This window comes from Pteropus alecto, unplaced genomic scaffold, assembly GCF_000325575.1.
Source record: "Pteropus alecto unplaced genomic scaffold, ASM32557v1 scaffold14, whole genome shotgun sequence".
NCBI lineage: Eukaryota > Metazoa > Chordata > Mammalia > Chiroptera > Pteropodidae > Pteropus > Pteropus alecto.
The window spans coordinates 13,571,836-13,593,038 of NW_006436810.1; the positions used below are offsets into that span (position 1 = coordinate 13,571,836).

Below are 21,203 nucleotides of genomic sequence, written 5' to 3' on the forward strand. Positions count from 1 at the left end.
TGCGTGCAAAAATAGTTGTTTGCTGAATTTACCCATCTCTATGTGTGTATTCGAAAGGGCTTTCAAAGCCCTTTTTCAAAGCACATGACTTCATTTTGACTTTGCATCAGCACTGAAGGTGGACGTAGCAGAAAGCATCTTTATCAACTTTTTGTGGATGAGAACGTCTCAAGGTTAATAAGGTGTAACAGGTCAGATGGGAAGTAAGTGGCTGGTGGACACCGAAGTCAAGTCTCAGCTACCTGATTCATTCTCGTATGTGTTTTTCACGCCACCATTGCTCAGAGAACAACGATCTAGAGCTATGATCTGAATTTTTGTGTCTGCCCCGCCTCAAGATTCACATGTTGAAAAAACACCTTGCCCCCGAGGTGATTGTGTTAGGAGGCAGAGATCACTGGGAGGTGATTAGGTCATGAGTGTGGAGCCCTCACGAAGTGGCTTAGGGCCCTGAGGCACCTTAGCCCCTTCCACCCTGTGAGGACACAGTAAAACGATAGTCTTCTGTGAACCAGGAAGCCCTCACCAGACACCAGATCCGCCCAGTGCCGTGGTCATGAACTTCCAGCCTGTAAATTTTATGTTTATTTGCCTGTGTTAAAACCAGCTCCCTCCTGCCTAATAAGATAAGACCAAATTTGTTTTTTTTTTGTTTTTTGTTTTTTTTTTAATCGTTGTTTGGGTTTTTGGCATGGCTTTAAAAACACTCCTGGTTTTGATCTTTATCTGCCTTTGCAATGAACTCTGCCTACTTCCTGCTTCGAATTCTAAAACTCCAGCAGCAGCAGCAGCAAAAAAAAAAAAAAAAAAAAAAAGTCCTAATAAAGAGCATCAATGCTCTGCCCATGCTGATCTTTCATCCTGAATGTCCTGCTGCCTCCCACCACCCTCCCATTTTAACTGGCATGATTTCAGCTGATCTTTAATGATTCAGGTTGAGATCATCTCCTTCAGTAAACCTTTCCCAAGTCCCTAAAATTGGATGCAGTGCCCTCTGGCCTACAGCGTACTGGTCTCCTGCATTCCCCCACACCCAGTGCGATATGAGAAACCACACGACTAGTCCCCACAAAGGGCCGTGAATGGAAGTGATGGAACCCTAAACTAATGCATTATTTTTTATGCACGTGTTGTTCTAGTTGCTTCAAAACTAAAGTGGACCAGCATGAGTGAGACGTCCCTGTCGCATGAAACCACTGAGATTTTGTTATATAAGGATAAGTCTGTTCAATCCTAATAGAACCGGCTAGCGGGAGGAGTGCCATGGTAATAAATGAATAAAAAGACCTACAATAGTAGTGAGAAAGGAAAGCAATATGGATGCTGGAAAAATGATATTCAGCAGTAAAGAGACACTTGGTAAAATTCTTGCCTCCTGGCCAAACTTGTGATAACTTGGTGAGCTGAATGCATGTCTAAATAGCTTCAGGGTTGTGAGAAATACGAATTAAAAATAAGAAGCTTAACTCTCCCTGTTGAAATGGGGGGAAAGTGTGCTCTCTCTCCGCCCCTTTTCAGATCGTTAACTTTCAAAAACTTATAATTGTCTTTTCTCCTCTTTTTGAAATATATATACATTCTTTTGAAAACTAAAGAGGTCTTTTGTTGGCTTTAAGACCAGGAAAGCCTTGCTCAATGACTCGAGAACCACCTCTTTGAAACGTAAGCTTTAGGGACAGAGCCCCTTACCTCGCAGTTTCTTTGCGAGGGTAGGAGCCTAACTATAGTGGACATCTTGCTCCCAATTGCAAGACTCCCTCCTGTCATAAGGATGCCAGAAGTTTATTTTTCCTCTGCATAAAACCAGTTAGCTATCAGATAGTCATCCCGATTACCAGCTGAGTCTAGGATGAACTCTGTGTGACAAATGTTGGTCTCAGGTCCCTCATTTGAGACTAGTGATTGTGTATCTTGAGAACGTGTAGGTGGTGGGTTATACCTTCTTGACTGTAAAAAGGGTGATATTTCTTTCTGTCTTCGCAGTCTCTTAGCAGATTGTCTGTGATGTGCATCACATTCTGCTTTAATCCGTGTTCAATAATGAGAGCGAGCGAGTGTCTCCTTTCTCTGCTACCTTTGTGGAGAGGATTTCTGGATTGGGAAAAGATTTCTTTAATTGTATTTTCCAGTAACTTCTAGGGGAAGAAGCTAGGGGAGAAAATGGTAATAGTGTTTCTTGGCTGGCAAGGTTCTGCAGAGAAAGGATTTCAGGAAGAAAATTTGAGAACTTGGAGGCAGAAATGAAAGATTTGAAAAATTCAAAACCTTGCAAATTGGAAAAGAGAATATGATGCGTCACCAAAAAGTAAGAGGTAACATTAAGAAAATCTATAAGTGACAAAAGCAAGTTAAAAGCAAGCTTCAAGGAAAAAGAAAAGTAGATTAAATGTGTATTGTCCACATCTATTGCTAAAACCTCCCAGTTCATTAAAGTATGTCAAGGTAAAATGCAGTTCAAGGATGTGGTGCCTGGTATCATCGACATTAGATAAAAATGATGCGCAGTAAAGAATTGATTGAGTGTGCTCCCCCAGAACTCGATAACACCAACGTAGCACTTTTAAATCCAAAGAAAGAGTTCTGAGGAAGAAGAAACAAAATATTATAATAAATCTGAGAAGTATGTCTTTAAAAAAAAAAAAAACACTCCAAAAACGGTGGTGTTGCCTTTAATTCACATGAGCGACTGGAGTCAAGTACACAAGCAACCTAGTCACATCTTGACAGCCTTGTAAAGCAAGGAACGAACCCTAAGCCAAAAATGTTTATGGCTTCTTAAAACTTAATAATAATCAGTTGTCTCACATGAACTTCGAAGGGCAGAAAGTTGGCTGAGACCTGCACTTACCCCAATGGGACATTTTCCTACTGGCACCTCGGGTATGGCTGAGGAGGATAATGAGGAGGGAGAACCTTCCTAGTGGGCGGAGCCAGGGTGGACAGAGGGTAAGCCAGCTCTTCCCCGAAAGCAGAGCGAGGTCCAGACCAGCGTTCACCCTCAAGCTGCCTGGTAAACAGCGTTTCAGAATCACTGAGGCCAGCTACCCGCCATGTGTCTGCTAGTCCTTCGTTGTTTGCAGGGGTGTGTTTGCTGTGACAGCTGGCTTTCTGTCCCTCTCCAGCCAGTCGTCATTGGGTAGCATGGGTAGACACAAAGTTTCTTTTTAGATCATTCTTTTGGAACCGAGAGAAGTCACATCTGGAACTGATGTAGACACAGCCACACGTCACCTAGATTTCTGGACTTAGAGCTAGAATCAAGGGCCGGATGGGCTCTTTTTGGGTTTCAATCCCTTCAGGAAGGAATGGGTGTATGGGAGGAGGAAGAAGAGGGATCTTTACTGACCAGCAGAGATGTCTGTGGCAGAGATCGTCATGCTTACCAAAGATGCCACCTACTCCCCTGTATTCACCTGTCCCCTTGCAGTTAGGTGGGGTCACGTGAGACAGTGTTCTGGGCAATGAGCTGCTAATGGAAGTAACAGGCATTCCTTCCGTGCCAAAGTTTCTAAATGCCTTGTATTAGTCAACTCGTACAAGGGCTGCCCTGGCAAAATGCCATCGCTGGGGGGACTTGGCAGAAATTTAAACGTGCACTGACTGCCTCGCAGTTCTGGAGGCTGGGAAGTTCAAGATCGAAGTGCCAGCCGATTCGGTTCTTTTTCTTGCCTGCAGACAGCTGCTCTTTCTCCTCACTGTCACGTGATGGAAAGGGAGGGGGAAGAAACAAGGTCTCTGGTGCCTCTTCTGATAAGGACACAAACCCTATCGGATCACAGCCCCATCTTTATGACCTCATTCAGCCTTAATTATTGCCACAAAGGCCCTCTGTCCTAATGCAGCCACCACACCGGAGGTTGAGGCTTCATTCAACACATGAGCTTATGGGGGAGGCAGTTCGGTGCAGAGCACGCTTTTTCCTACTGTGGCAACTGAAGTGGTCCAGTGCCGAGAAGTCTGAGCCACAAGCTTGCAGCAGCCTAGGTGTCTGAGTCTCGCTGCCCTGGCGATTTGCCCAGACTCACATCGGACACAGTGGAACTTGGAGTTAGCGTTATTATTATTATTTTTTTAATTATAGCCATAACAACCTATTTTCTTAATGCATAACCCTTCTGTGGTTTCCATACCCACTCACTAAATAAATCTCTTCCTATTACGTATGATTCCTACACTATATTGTAATCATTGCTCCTCTGTCCCTCCAAGTACCCTGTGAGCCTACTAAGGGCAAGGATTATGGTGTACTCATCTGAATTTCTCTAGTTCTTATCAGAATATTTACCAACTGATTGAAAGCACTCCAGAGAATAAATGGAGTTTTTGGGTGTCAAAAAAAAAAAAATTTTTAATGTAATGTTCGATTGAATTTTAGGGAATAAGAAAGACCTCCTCCTCGAAATTTTGCATCAAGGACATAGGTGGTGTTTAAAAATAACACGCCTCTATAAATCTTTCCTGTCATTCCAAAGAAGTAACACTAAGACAGCCTTTCAGGAACTTAGAGCCTTTTTTTCCCTCTGTCTAATTTGGTAAATCTCTCGCTACTATCATACGGGGACTAATTTTTTCCCCTAGGACAAAACATTAATTAAATGACTTTGGAAACTGTTCTTATCAAGGAATGGAGGCTCTGATCTTAATTTTTGCTCCATTAACTTTAAAGTTCAATACATTTTTATTGAACCCACACACACTTTAGCATGAATTGCTTTTCATTAATTGGCCTATAGGGATCCCAATGACAGTTTTGGCCTTCCTTTTAGGTGTTTTTTTTTATTTCTCCTTCAGAAAGTTTCTAAACTTTAGTAATAGTCATTAAATCAAGGAACGATTGCTGGAGTCAAAGGGATAAAAATCAATGGAGGGAGATGTGAAGTTCTAGTCTGATCTCCTCCCTGGATGTAAGTGGAAAGGTATGTTTGTATTTAAAAAAAGAAGAAGAAGAAGAAGAAGAAGAAGAAAACATAGCATCTATAGGATTGGCTACTATCCACAGCTTCAGGCTTCCCCTGAGGGTCTCGGAAGTCATCCCCCACAGACAGAGGGGTGGCGGCGGGGGGGGGGGGACTACAGCTGGAATAGAATATGAGGTTAAAGGGAAGGGTTTTCAAAAAGCTGGGATATATTTAAAAACAGCTTCCCACTAATGTGAATCATACTACACAGAGAAAAAGGCGATCAAACAGAAAGAGGACATAACTCTGGCTAAAGCAGCGTCCTCCAGTTGATGAGAGGAAATGGGATCTAGTGAACAAGGGAGAGGTTACAGTTAAAAAACAAAATGGAAAGTGAGTGAAGGTAGATGTACGTGGAGGTATAAATGGAGGTTGGCGTTTGGGAGTCGTGTTCGAGGCACGTGGAAGTTGTCTTCTGACGGTTTCTCTCTTCTTGGTGAATTAGGGAGCAAAGTAGCAGACTATGAGTCTAGAGGAAAGAGAGTCGCAAAGAGAAGCAGTGATGGATGTTTAAGAGAGCGAGTAGACCCACCAGGGAGATGAAATGAGATGGCCATGTAGCCCCAAAGCCAAGTCCTCACTACCGCCAGGGGCCCTGTGGCCTCACCCACCTTCCTCTGCTCCGGACTCAGCCCACCTCCCACCTCAGGCCTCTGCCCTGCAGACCTCCTGTTTCTCATCAGCGGGGCTCAAGACCTCCCTGCACCCCACGAGGTGGGCAGCATGCTCAGGCTCGTGCCTGACCCACTCCCAATACCCACTCCTGGTTCTTGTCCTGTGCCATGCACAGAGCAGCTATTGTGGGGACGTGACGGTTCTCCTGGAAGGCTGCAGCCTCTCTCTCATGTGCTTCCAGCAATAATGTTCTCGGGTCACCCCCAAATACGAACATTTCTAAAGTGCCCCTCTGCCCCCGACACACGTTCTCAGATCCAGCCATTCGCTAATTGCTGTGTTCCTTCTTATTTTCACACGCGTCCAGGCCATCTTGTCTACCTGGGATAATCCCTTCCTCCCATCCACTACCCAGATCACATGCAAATTGTCTGATCTTCCTCGTCCAAGGTGCTCCCCCAGATGTGTTCCCTCAGCGACTTACACAAAACCTCCGTGCCGTGACTCTTGGCACACTGACATCAAAACCCCACACACCCATGACTTCCCATGCTGCCCACGAGTCCTTAAGGGATGTTTCTCCAGCAACGTGCCTGGTATCTAAAAGTCTGCAAAACGAGTAAAAAGACACATGAGTGAGGGAGGGTGTGACGGGCCAGGGGGACACAGACCCAGGCTCTGGAGGAAGCCAGTGGCGTCCTGTGGTCAACCAGAAGCATCACGCTCGTTCTGAAACTCTCTTTATTGTGCAGGTTAGGCAGAAAAACCACAGTTTCTTAGTCACGCCGTTTGTCCTCTAATGAGACAACAGAGGTAATACCGACAATTATGCCACTTTATGAGGCAGAGAAGTGCAAACAAAAATCTCAGATATTATCTTTAACAGTCAGGCATTTTCTTCTCTTAATAGGAATGAAGGGGCTCAGTTCAGGATCATATTACAGCAAACTTTGAAAATGAGGCAGCATAATAAATCACGAGAAAAGTCAACAGAGACAAGGAAATAAGATTGCTTTCATTTCTCTTTTTCTGAGTAACGTGATGAAGTCTCATACCATTCCGCTCCTTCCCGTGAAGGATGTGAATTGTGTTTATGTCCAGCATCTTCACACTGTACACACTCCCTGCCCATTAGTCACTGAGTAGCTATCTGGTTGTCACGTCGACCATTGCAGGGTCACAGTGCCGGAGTCCACTAACCCCAGTGGTACTTACTAATGGCCTTCAGGTCATTCACATACTTTTCATACAGTATATTGTTTTAACTGTTGTATTTTATTACTATTTATTTTTGTTAATCTCTTACTGTGCCTAATTTATAAATTAAATTGTGTATGTATACGAAAAAACACAGTATGTATAGGATCAGATACCATCCATGGTTTCAGGCACCCACTGGGGGCCTTGGAATGTACTCCCCATGGATGAGGGCCCAGGACCACTGTATCCTCGTCGGTATCTATCTTTAAGATAGAAGTTACAATGTTTACTTTTGTGTTATTGTGACAATTATAAAGCTCTAGACACATCATAAGGTATCAGGAATTAATTTAATTTTATTTTTTTTAGGCGAGGCAACCCTTGGTTGACCTCACAGATTGCAAGGACCTTGTCAGTTTACAATCCCTTATTTTTTATTTTTTACACCTACAGCACCTGGTCTTCCTAGGTGGTCTCCCATCCAAGTACTCACCAGGCCTGACCCTGCTTGGCTTCCGAGATCAGATGAGATCGGGCACGTTCAGGGTGGCATGGCCGTAGACAGTGTTTAGGAATTAATAGCCACAGTAGACTGCAAATGTTTATGATTTTGTTCTCTACATTTTTTTTAATGTATTTTTATTTCTGTTTTATCTCTACCTAAAAAAAACTTTTAAGATACAATCATTTCTTTTACTTACTTAATGTGTTTTCCAGAGCTTCGTAACTCTTGACTGCAACTCTTTTGGCACAAGTATCATATTCACCTATAGGCAGGTTTCCTGAGAAGCCGATGAGTTATGGCTTCTTAATAAAAGGGACCTTCGCAACCTCAGTATTGAACATATGTGATCGATATTTTTGTCATTTCGCACAGGTAAAATATTTTTCTATTCTTCTTATTAAAGAGCCTACAAAATCATATAAGCTTTGAGCCCCTCAAAAACCTGAATCTGTACCTGTTCGCTCTTGTATCCATTGAATTATTTTCCCATTATGGGTGCCAAATTTGTGTAAACATATTCCTCACCCCCTCCTTTCAAAACAGAATCAATAAAACTTGCCCCCAAGATGGAGACCTGCACGGGTGTCATGGCGCCTCACCATGAAACATACTGCCTGGATCACACAGGCATTAAACTGCCGACCTGCACCCTAAAGTTCATCAGTGCCCCAGCAAAGTGCTAAAAATAAGTGACAAACTCCACAATGTATGCCACTATAGAGAAGAGAGTTAAGGTAGCTGGTCTGTGCTCCATTTCTCTCCCAAGGGACAGTCAAAGGACCTCCAAGGGGACAGAGAGAAAGCAAGTGACCGGCCTAATTTTGTGAACAGGCCAGGTGACCTCCCAGGAAATGGACCAGTGACGCTGCTTCAAGGAGATCCTGCCTCTGTGGACGCTGTCGGCAGGATGCTCCTGCTTTGGGACAAGCCACAGCTATGGGCCTATCAGACAGAGCTCCCTAGAGCGTGCCATTGAAACTAAATATTTGGGATGTAAAATAAAGATACTTCTTCACTCCAAGCTCCCTGCTCATGTACTGGTCACGTTCCTCACCTGTGTATCTGGGGAGACGGGCGCACACCCAATGCCAGATGGAAGGCCCTAGGGAACTGATGGCCCGAATGTCTCCCTGCCTTGTCGCTGCTGCCTCTTGATTGTGGCAGAATCTGATACTTAGTGAAGTCTCTTGGCAATCTGACCTTTGGCCGAGCTCACCCTGAATATGTTCAACAAGGATTGACAGAGAATAAGTAAAATAAATTTAGAACAGAAAATATGATCCATTAATGTTCCTTATAAATGAGCAATTCCTCAACATAAATTTTTTAGCAATATATCTGGATCAGATGAAAAAATAATAAGTAAAATACGTCTTTCAAATAGATGTGTATAATGCCAACATACCACCTCATTGGGTCACAGATCTAGGAAGGAGCTTTTCTGGGACAACTCATCTTGCTCATTAAATATTTAGCAATATTTTTATATAATAAATATTTTACATATGCAGTAACATTCTCCAAAATGTGATGAGTGTATTTGTCAATATTTAAAGACCTCGGATAAGTTGAATTTTTGGCTCACAGAATTACTCCAGGAGTACATGAATCAAGAAGGACTTGGTGTGAATAATATTTGTGTGTGAATCAGATTATGCCTTGGAAACTCATTTTATATATTTATTTTTATTTGTGATATTTTTTTGTTGTTGCAATAAATATAATTCAGGAAACCCATTCCATAAGGAAAAACAGGAGGCTGAAAAAGCCCTTCATAGCTGATCAGACTTGGCACTGTGACGTCATACACGGCTCATGTTAACGTCATGCAGTGACGTGGTTTAGACTAGAAGACAAAATCACGGGCAGCCCGTTCTGGGTTAAAGTTCCCTCGTGTGAGAGATACTTAACTCCTTTGAGCATCAGTTTCCTCATCTGAAAACTGGAGATTAATTTGCCCAGTGTGTGGGGTTGTTCTTAGAATTAAATGAAATGATGCCCTATGAAGAAATGATCACGGACACGCAGCAAACGTGAGCCACAATTACTATTAGTTAGACCTATTGTTGTCTTTTTTTTTTTTTTAAACTTCAGGCAGTATCAGAACTTAAAGGACACGAGATTTTTCCATTTTAAAAGCGAGATTAGAATCGGGTCCCAGGGTCTTGCGCGTGCATGATCAGAGACAAGGAAGCATCTGCTGACCGCTTTTCAAGCTGCAGGCGTCCGTTCCCTCACCTCTCACACCCTGCTCTGTGTGGTGGAACCGTCAGTCAAGTGCATGGTTAACCACAGGCCTGAGAAGAAATGAGAAACACAGCTTTTGACGTTCGGCTTTGCGGATGCAATGAATTCTTCCAACCTTAAGGTCTTTGAGATAATGAACTTTCTCTAGAGTTCGACTTGAAGGACTCACGCTCCATTGCTCTGTAAAGGGATTGTATTTGAAACAAGTCAGATCAGGTTCGAACTGGTCATGTAGGCGTTAAAAGCCTCCACTGACTTTCTATTTGCTTCCCTAAGACCACTTTGAACTCATCCTCTTGTGTATGTGATTTCTGAGGCTACTACGTTTGCGTTCATTATATTACTATTAAGACAATTGGCAGAAACAGAGTGACTCATCAGAGAGCCAGACAGCAGAGCCATTAGAAATTGCCGGATTTTATTTGAACTATAAAGTCTAATCAAAAGAAAATAAAAAATAATGCTTTAGCAACATTATTTCAGCGGCCGAATCCCTGGTCTATTCAATGGGTTCACTTGAATTTCCTCCAACCTTGCTTAACAGGTTAAAAACTAAATTTTCTCTCCTGACGAAGTCAGAGTGCGACATAGAACCCTCTCAGGTAAAATCGTGCCTTTTTCCATTAGAAAGCATTCTTTCCTACCTACCAGGTTACTTGGTACTTAGTTACTGGAAGCCCACTTAGTCCATCGTATTCTGTAAAGTTCCCCTTTGAGGAGTTAATTGGAAAATTTTAGCTGAGAATGGCACTATGCGATGAGAACTATGGGGCAATTTGACATGCAGCTAACTTCAGTTATCGTTATAAATGACAAACTATGAATGTGTCACAATGAAGTTCTGATAGGGTTTTTCTATTTTCTCTTCACTGTGGAAATGGTGGAAAACCTTAATGTAAAATGTCTAGGGTAGCGTTTAGTTTCGAGTCTTTTGGGGCAGGTTCTGCTGATTCTACACTCAATCCATACCGTTCTTTTCTATACTAGTCTACCTTAGAATGGCCCCATGTTGTGTCATGTCTTTTAATTCTGAGATTACGCTTCAGGTGCTGAATGTTACCTTAGATAACCAGACTCTGCAAAACTGAGAAAAATGTCTCCTTCTGGTTACTCATGATTCCTAAAACGGTATCTTCAATTCTGTTATTTTTGCTACGAATGTGTTTTGAATTATTTCTAATTTTCACTTGGTAATGGATACCGAGTGAGCAAAACCATCCACCCCATCCCCGGCCCCAGTGGGACATCGATCTGATTTTCTTCCCCTATAGTTTTGGAGTTTTTTTAGAATATCATTTAAATGCATATCTGGCTGCTTTCACTTAGCATAATGCCTTTTGGATTCTCCCGTGGTGTTTTATAGAGAGGAATTTGTTTCTTTTTATTGTGATGTGAACATAACACAAATCCTTTATCCACTCATCAGTTAAGAATTTTAAATGTATTTTAGTCTCTTGCTTTATATAAACTCATGAGTTCCGGTTTTAAGGAAAGTTCTCTCTTGTATTTATTGTACCACAGAGAGATTGACTCATTTTATTCCATAAATTTCTGGATTCAATGTAGATTTATTTCTGAATTTTAATCCTATATAATGTACTGTTTCATCACAAAAAGATTTTGTAATACAAAGATTAATATGTAAAAGGATTCATTAAATCTTGCTTAAAAATATATTTCTCTCTGAATAAAACATAAGCTTTGAGAAATAAAAAATATTTTATGAATGCAACAGGAAATATGGGAAATATATTTCATGTTGCACATTATAGGTGTTTATAAACAAAAATGACTTAGGGTACATAGGTAATTGTGTTCATAGGTTTTATTCTTATTTAGGTATGATAAGGTCAACGGATCAAGAGATGACTGCCATTGAAAAGATAGCTTGTTACCCAGAGTTCCAAGAGGAGGGGCGGACCATGGCATGGGGTCAGGGAGGAGCACGCGGAAGCATCGGGGCTGGTCGAGGGGAGACAGGGAGCTGCGGGCAAGGGTCTTTATTGTGGGACTGGTGAGGCAGTTGGCAAAGTGGGTTCGAGATGGGTTGGTTTGCATTTGAACAGTGTGCGGGCAAGTGTGTCGTTTCTCGCTCTAGGAGTTTGCTAACGCTGGGAGGAGCAGTCTCTCTAGGGTCACCAAGGCCTTAGATGTCAAAGCATGAGAGCCCAGAAAATAAAAGACTCAGTTAAGACAGTAACACGTTTTCTCGGTATAGTCCTTTGAGAAATGTAAGTCTTTCAATGCTCTTTAAAAGCAGTAGGAAGTTGCCTTGTCTAACCTGCTGTGGCAGATTCCGTGTCACTACAGCTGATGGCCAGACGGGCAGCGGGGTCTGCGGTGTCCACACGGAGTCCTGTAGACACTGAAGAGTGGATTTGCCTCTTCTAGCTTTTGAAGTGATTGGGGCGGATGGAAGGAAAGGGTTGGAGAGCTCGCGGATGCGAAGCGGGCGGTGTCCTTGTAGCAGGAAGGAGTGTGGCGTCGTTTAATCCTCTGTTCAGAAAGCAGACACTTAGGCGAGCTGGAAATAACAGTAGCACACAATTTATCAAGAGAGGAACTGTGGGGCAGGGTTTGGAAATAACAACATGGTAAAATTGTTAGAGAAAATGTGTCTCTGCTATTACGATGAAGCCCCAATTTAGTTTCAGAAAAGGAAAGCTGTTTTCTGTCGCGCCCATCAAAGCATGAGCAGTCACTCCCCATTGTGTCACGACTTTACTTGTCCCGGAGGGAGGGGCACGCCCCTGGTGTTTTTATCCTTGTCACGACTTCCGCCAGCTCAAAGAAACACAGCGATGTTCAGATGAACACCAGGCTGTGGGTTCTCTGTTTGCCTCTCATTTTTTAATGTGACCAAAAACAGCGTTGACCCGGGTGAGGGCTGGGCGTGAGACCGGGGTGGCCATCCACACTGGTCCGTGAGCCTTCGGCAAAGGGGAAACTGCAGTCGGCTCGCCATCTAAGCAGCTAAGACATCGGGAACACAAAGTAATAGTTTACTGTATCCTGGATCTAAATAATCCTGTAATCGTAGAAGAGGAAAGAAACTGTTGAACGCAAAATGCATATGACACGGAAGGCCTAGGCTCCATGTGGCTGGTGAGCAGTTTGCATTAGCGTTCATTCTCACCAACGAAACATGCTTTCAAGATGAAGCGTGGAGCCATGATTAAGGAAATGCAAGACTTGCATTAATAGTCTTTATGTATTTTTTATAACATGATTTATGTTATTAAGCATAATAATAGCTACTGGCTTCTCAACATATAGCATATAATTATACTTTTGAATTATCTGTTCTCTCATGTGCATGTTCTCTCTCTATATATATGTACATGCATACATACATGCATACATACATGTAAAAATGTATACACACACACATTCATTTTTACATGCTGTCGAGTTGGCTCCAGCTCCTGGCGACTCTCTGAGTGACATCCGAAATGTCCCGTCCTTAACTGCCCTGCCCAGCTGCTGTAGACTCGTGCCGATGGCTTTTCCCGGAGCCAGTCCGTCTCGTATTTGTTCCTCCTCTTCTCCTGCTGCCTTCTGTTTTCCCAGCATCACCGTCTTTTTCCAAAGAGCTCTGTCTTCTCATGACGTGCCAAGGTGGGACAGCGTCCATGTGTCATTCTTGCCTCTTGCGATGTTTCCGGCTGAATTTTCTGTAGGACCCACTTGTTCGTCTTCCTGGAGGTTCAGGGTATCTGCAGAGCCCTCCCGGCACCATATTTCAGTTGAATTGATCTTTTTCTATCACCTTTCTTCACTGTCCAACTTATGCATCGGTCCATAGTCACTGGGAATAGGAGGCCGTGGATGAGCTTTGCCTTGGTCTCTAACGACGCATATTTGCTTAGTGGTCTTTCATTACTCGCTCTTTATTTGTTTTTCCTTTACCCACACCTTTACGCAGGTAACTCCCTTAATAGCCAGCCGAGTCTTGTGGCCCAAGCCCTCCCTAGCAGTTCCTGGCACAGAATAGCCCTTCTGCTACAGCACTTATTATCCTAGATTATTTTCTGTAGTTTTTTTAATTGTCGCTTCTCCCGCGGATGAAGCCCTGGAATGCTGGTCCTATAACTTATCCATCTCAGTTTCTTCAGCATTTGTATATATAAATTAATTCTAGAATTAATGGATTTTTCAAAGTACTATTATTTTTTAATTGCAAAGAAATAAATCTTCACTTATATTACATTTATTTCTCAAAAGCTATGTGACTGTTTTTATTTTAGGCTAAAGATAACGTTTTCATGCTATAATTCACTAGGACGTCCTACTGAGTCATTCTGTCAGCAATTCTATTTCAAAGTGCAGAATTTATAATGGAAGCATCTTGGAGAAGGCAAACATAAATTGTACCAGGAAGAAGATAATATGCATTTTAGGGCTCGAATTATTTCAATAAAAAGTTTTTCGCATAATAAAAATAATCAGGACACAGCAAGATGAGACATCATGAACAACTAGCAGAAACAATGGGCAATAATAACAACCCCAAGAGACACCAGAGCCTGGAGTTGTCATAGACATGCTTTAAGAGAAATACACTTATTTAAAGAGATAAATGACAAGATTGAGAATGTAGTCAAAACGCTGGAAACTATTTTTTTAAATGAGCAAATGAAAATTTCAGAACTAATCAATCCAATGCTCCAGTTACTGAAATGGTCGTATAAAACAACAAAAATTATTATTATTAACATTATTAACATTATTAACATTATCATCATCACCATCTTTGACAATTCTCAGAGTTGACTGGACTCAGCTCAGCAGTTCTTGCTCATTCAGTCTCTCGTGTGTTTGCACTCAGGTGGAGGCTAGGGGTCGAGTCATCTCAAAGACTTCCTTGCTCACGTGTCTGGATGCTGATGTCATTCAGATCTTGGTCTCCACCGGGGAGTAAGCTGAACACTTACACGTAGCCTCCTAGATGTGGTGTTCATTTCCTCAAAGCATGATGACTGAATTCTAAGAGCGAGCATCCCAAGAAAGAGGAGGTCAGGTGGAAGCTGGCTTTTATGAGCTAGACTGAGGTCATATGGCATCACTTCTGCTGCGTTCTGTTTACTGGAAGTGAATCACCAAGATAAATCCAAATTCAGCGGAAGAGGAGTAGAACTCTTTTGATAAAAGTGATAAAAGAAGTAGAACTTCTTTTGATAAAAGTGACGTCAAAACATTGCAGGTCCATACCACACACGCAATGGCAAATGGTATGAATTAATTAAATGTGTATAACTGCAGATTAGATATACCAGAATAGATAATTAATTAATAAGGAGGAAAGTTCAGAAGAAAATATCCAGGAAAAAAAAAAGCAGACAAAAGCCTGGAAGAGAACATGAGAAGCAGAGAATTCTTATGTTTAATTGGAGTCTTAGAGGAAGAGAGGAGAGAAAAATGGACAGATGCAAAACCTGAAGATATAATGGCTGTGAATTTTCAAAAATAATAAAAGACATCATAAGAAGAGAATCTATAGTCAAGAATTTTTGCTAAAGCTAAAATGGATAAATAAAAAGGAAACTGCACTTAGAAAAAAAAATGTTATTTTCAAAAGTTACGATGTAACTAACAGCTAATAGCTCAACAGAAATTATCAAAGCCAGAAAAAATGGCATAATAGAGAATTAACTGTCTACTTAAAATTCTATTCCTAGTGAAAATACTATTCAAGAATAAGTGTGAAATAAAACTATTTTATACAAACCAAGTCAGACTGCCGACCTTCACCAAAGGAAATACAGACATTCTAAAAAATGCGCTTCATTCTAAAAGACACTGTTCCCAAGAGGAAAGCTGATTCTGAACGTTATATGGAAGCGAAAATAGAAAAACTCATATAATTTAGCAATTCGTTCTTGAAGAACAAGCTGAGAACACATATCCTACTGGATATTTAGACAGAGTATAAAGCTAAACTATTTAAGACCATATAGTATTAACACGAGAATAGATCTTTGGCCATTGGAAGAAACATACAAACTCTTATTTAGATATTTGTTTTACAACAAAGTCCATACTGGAGAACCTTGGGTGACAGTCTTTTTAATAAATGGTGCTGGGTCAGCTGGATAACCATAAGGAACTTGACCCGACCCCAAATTTGTTATTTTTAGCCATTAAAATTTTCTGAATCCCATTTCAGGATATTGAAAGGTAGAAGACATTGAGAAGCATGATAAGTCTATATAGTGCATATCTGTTAAAATATTTTGCTGTTAAGATATTAGGCCAACTTTCAACTCGTTGCCTTTACCTCCCAATTTCTTAACTGAAAGGAAATTTATTGGGTAATGAGATTATGACACGTGGTTCAGTCAGGAGCAGTTTGATGTGCGTTTCCCTTTGATCTTATGTTAATTCTAAATTTAAATATGTTTGCTTAAAACAGTGAAGAAAGAGTCGCTATAGTAAAATACAGAAAACTTTAATATGGAGTAGTGATCATTTAAATCTGTTGGCCCAGAAATTCAAAGTTGTTTCCTGGACGGCAGTCAGAGGTGAATTCCTACCATTGACAGGCTTCCATCTATCTTTCACCATAGTTTACATGGACATGATATTTGATCAATTCACTTATTTCTTCATATAGTCATAAAATTTCACAGTTGTTGCTTTCTGGTTTTTAAATTATGGTTAGCGTGGTGATTTTATGATCATGTTCCCTTAAAAGATGATATCTTGAAATCAAAATCAAAGCTTCAAGAGAGTTATTGTTCATCTAGTTTATCGGGAGTAATGATTTTAATCAAATGCACATACTTTAAAAATCTAAAAAGGTAGAATAAGTAAATTCCTGTATACAGGACTAAATACAACCAGAAAGGAGGGATTTTTCTTTTGTTCTTAGGAATATACAGCCTGCCCCGAAAATATATCTGTCCTTTTTTATCATTTCTGTCCTTAGTATTGCTTGTGTTCATTAGCACGAAGATTGCACGTAAATTCCAAAGTTTGCCTTCATCAAGTCATAGATAAGAAGAACCCATTCTCACGTACCTGGGCTCTTACACAAATGTCTAATATTTAAAAATATAATATTTAAAAAATAATATTAAAATGTCTCTTCCTTCATCACTTGTACCTGGGCTCTTACACAAATGTCTAGATTAAAATGTCTCTTCCTTCGTCACTGTCAAATCAGTTCAATAGGTGTTGGACAATGTATATCCAAAGCCCTTCCCTGCAATTTCTTTCCTTCAACAAGCACCTGTATTCCTGGCACACACAGGCACACGAGGCACACCTGCTTAATTCTCTAAGGTAGTTGTAGCCTAAGTCAAATGTTTACTTGAAGAATGCAATTTTTTTTTTTTTTTGGCTTCTATCCTCTTCAAATGGCAGGTCCTCGATGAAGTATTTACTAAAGGTTCCAAGGTAGCTAGCTGTTAGATCTGGCCAAAACTTAAACGAAAAATTTTCAATAAAAATTTGTTTCATAAATTATAAAACTGGCAAGAATGGCAGTTTGGTTATCTAAAACAAAAACATAAGTTTAATTTACTTTCTTTGATCGCACGGTACGGCTGCATGCCGCTTGCGTTCATGTGTGTTCTCCAACTGCAACAAGCATTTTTGTCTCTGTCTTGACACTAGTCATCCATCAAAAAAATGCTAATTATATTAGTTCCCTCCTAAGCCAGCTAGCTCCCTTGGAAGGAATGCAGTGGACGCATTATCATGAATTTACTTAAAGTATGTATCTCATACATTTATTGATAAGAACAAAAAAATGGAGAACATAACCACCAAAGAATTATTTTTCTTGCAGTTACAAAAGACAACATTAATGAATTCATTCATTCACTCATTAAACAACTATCTTTTAAACTGGAATAAAGTTAAAGAATCATTATAAGCTTATTCTCTTTGGTGCCAACTATGGATGTACAGAATAAAACCTGTTTGATCCATCTTTAAACAAAGAGGCTCAATTTACAAGGGAATGTTTAGACTGTAAACAGTCAGTTCAGGGGTAGTTATGGATTTAGACTTATCTGGCAACTTAGGGGAAATTAAAAGTTGTCTCAAAGAAAGATACGGCGTTGTTCCATACCTCTTCGCAATGGAGATCTTAATTTAACTCCACATCATAAAATAAAATCGTACATTCGGGTTTATATGTTGCTTTGGGTCATTGCTGAAGAGCTTTGATATTCTTAGTACATTCTTCAGGGAAGAAAATGATGCTTTATGCTATTCACATTTACACCTTTGAACTTTGGTTCATATTTGTAAAGAGGATATTATCCAAGTGAATTAACATCTTTACCTCCAAATGAGTGCCTCAGACAGCCCAGCAGCTCCCTGTGATGCAGAGGGCATCCACGCAGCCTGTAAACCCCAGGTCTCAGCCCGGACCCATTGTTCCTTTGATCCAGAGCTAGGAGGTTGTTCATTGCCAAGCTTTGGAGACAACTGTGACATCTTCTCCCCAAAATGCTTATCTCCTTGCACCTCTCAGAGACTTTCTGTGGACTGGACAAGCATGATATTTCAAATACGCGAAACATCCGATTTAAAAAAACGCAGCTCTTGAATTTTTCAGCCCAGTTGTGATCACAGTTTTCTGGAAGATCTGTGAGGGCTGCACACTGTGAGCTCATTCCCCCCAGGTAGTCATGGCTCAGGTTAGGAAAAAATACTTCGGCAACATTTACTGTCATTTACTGTTGGACCAGCAATGGGCTAACCCTCCTGTCCCAAATACAAGATCATACAGCATTAGCTTCCGTCCAGATCTACTCTTTGACCTAGCTCGAGAAGTCTTCTGAGCCAAGGCCCAGATGTACTTGAATTCTGTGCTCTCTCCCTCTTAAAACTATAGTCCACGAAATTTACTTCTCTCTGCCATCTGATTCTCTCTTTTTTGGTTCTTATTATATAATTTTTTTAATTTCTAATTTTAACTAATACACAACATCCGAATGCATCTGTTGGCACACATGGCCAGTATGCCTTTAGAAACTCTTATGTTAAAAAAATTTCCCCCACTTAACTTTCAACGCTCAAGCATTGAGCTCTGGGCAACATCACTGCAGCTGCTGTGGACACCCCAGAAAGCGCATCTCCCTGGGGCACCTTTTTCCTGCCATCATAACATATTGATAACAATAATGCATGATGCGGATCATTCATTTATAGAATAGAATATTTAAAAAATAATTTTTATTTTATTTTTTTATATTTGCAAACAGTGGTTCCATTGACTCTCTGTTGCTGATGTAATAAGTCACCCAAAAATGTAATGGCTTAAATAACAAGCAGTTATGTTTGTCTTAGGTCATCAGTTTTGCTCAACTGGGCAAGGTTCCACTGATCTTGGCTGGAGACTAGACGATCTAATAAGGTGTCTCCTACTAGTGTAGAGGCTGGCTCAATGACTACTTGAGCATGACTGGGACATGTGTCTCTTGTCATCCAGCAGGCTACCTAGGTTTGTTCACATGGTGGCAGGGTTCCAGAGCAGCAAACAAGGAAGCTCAAGTGCATAAGCACTTTGCAAATTGCCGATCAAGTCTCATTCTTTATTTCCCATTGGCCAAGGCCAGCCCTGAGGCTGGCACAGAGTCAATGGATGGAGAAAAATGCCACATTCAGTGGGAGAAAAATCAAAGGCACATTGCAAAGGAGTGACTACAGGATGGGAAGTGGCCTGTGGCCATTTTTGCTTTCCATTATTCCCTCCTGGTATTAGGAATAGAGGGTGAGCTCTGAAATAGGTACATAATGCATGCCAAATAGTGTTATTATTGTCGTTATTATGTTATTAACACCGTCATGCTGTTGCTCATCATAGCAACCTTCGGAGATATACTGGACAGATAATGTTTTCTCTATTTATGAATGAGAAAACTGAGGCTCAGAGAGATTAAGTACCTTGCTATAAATTAAATGTAAGCCCAGCAGTAAAGAAATGACCTACTCAGAGCGTCTGAGGAGGAGTCACTGTGGGAACTATTTATGATTAGGGAACAAACATCGATCAGAGTGATAGAGCAAGGAGAGAAGCTTTTACAGCCCCTCAAACCCCACCCCGGCCTGAAGCAACGAGAAACCAGAGCCCAGAGAGAACTTAGAACTTAAATTCTTGGAAGAAGGAACACTGTCGAAAAGGTGCAGAGACAGAAGGAACCGGGTGGGAAAAACACCTCGACTGCCGCCTCCCGCTCTCCTGTCTTCCTGCCCAAAGCAGAAAGCGAGCAAGCCTGGCCTTGCTGGAGTCAGCTTCCCAGGCACAGTGCCAGACAGACGAGATAGAAAAGGATAGAGAATTATCAGGGCACAAATGAAGAGTGGTCGATACGTGCCAGTGCAAGGTCACGTAAGTCATGACCAGCACATCCAGAAAAGCAACCCCCATCTCCAGAGCCTGAATCGAGAACTTTTTTCTTCAACTAGAAGATTTAAGTGGTAAATTGTTAGATTATTATTTTGTTTGGCATCTGTTTGCATTAACAACAAAATACTTCATACCTCTACCGTTCAATTCATTCCCATTTATGCTGATTTAAAATATTAATAACAAATATTCAGCACTAAAACCTAAAATGACAGTATCCTGAGGAAGTATATATTACTGCTCTATTTACTAGGAAAACTGATTGAAAATGAAGCCCACAATTACGTAGAAACCCTAAAGAAATAAGAAATTCTCACTAAACGAAACTGTTTTCTTACGCTTTGTGCGAAGATAATTGCCACGTTTTAAATAGAACCTCAGAGAAAAATATATATAGTCACCCAAACCCAAAATCAGAAACTAAGCCTTTTTATTTATTCCAATCCTGACCATCTATCAATATTTTTTTGTATACAGCATTTCTATTAAATATGCAGAAAGCTGACAATAGGTATAGTAATGGAGGTTTTTTTTTTTTTTGCCTGCAATTCTGACTACATTATCTCCATGCTCTGCTGCACTAAATATAATGAAACTTGGTATAGGGGAAGATAGCCCAGCCCTGAAAGCGTAAATGAATTTCAAAAAAAGGCAACATTACTAGAGCTATACAATCAAAACCTTCCACTGCTGCAGAAACGGGTTGAGAAATGACCTTTACACGAGCTGGTGAAATAGCAAAGTGTTTTTTTCTTTCCCTTTGCAAATATTGTCTGTGTTGGTAGAAATAGAGGCAGATGTCCCCCGTGGAAAGCTGCCACTGGACCAGGGGAAGCAGTTTTTCACAGGCAAATTCTCTGACAGGGACAACTGCCTGTGTGACAGGGCACAGGCTCGGTGTGATTGGAACTGCCAGAGGCCTCGTGGGTCACAGTTTCAAAACAGGAAACGAAAACGTGACGTCGTCGGGGGTTGTGGCAGAGGCCAGCGATATTTAAAAGCTCAGCCAGGAGACGCTTGCTGAGACATTTTGATTCTCCGGGTCCAGTAGGGCTTCGGTGAAACCATGTCGTATTCATGCTAACGATATCTTCCTTTTCATAGTGCTCGACAGTTTTCAAAATGCTTTCCCGCGTGAAGCCTCATAGGAATCCTGTAAGGTGTGTGTGAGACGCATGGGTGCATAATGAGCAGCCGAGACTTAGAGGCCAGGTGAATGTTCCAAGGCACCCAAGTTGAGTGCGTTCTCATCCGTGTCCCCCGGGATGCTGGTCCTCATCGGGGGTGTCCCCTGGGATGCTGCGTGCCTTCCCAG

General features: G+C 41.2%; 1 non-coding gene across 1 annotated transcript; it reads right to left on the reverse strand.

The window, feature by feature from the left end:
* Nucleotides 1-7,217: 7,217 nt before the first annotated feature.
* LOC112481335 lies at nt 7,218-7,336 on the reverse strand. The gene has a single exon (XR_003046874.1). It is a non-coding gene; the product is annotated as a 5S ribosomal RNA (ribosomal RNA).
* Nucleotides 7,337-21,203: the final 13,867 nt, after the last annotated feature.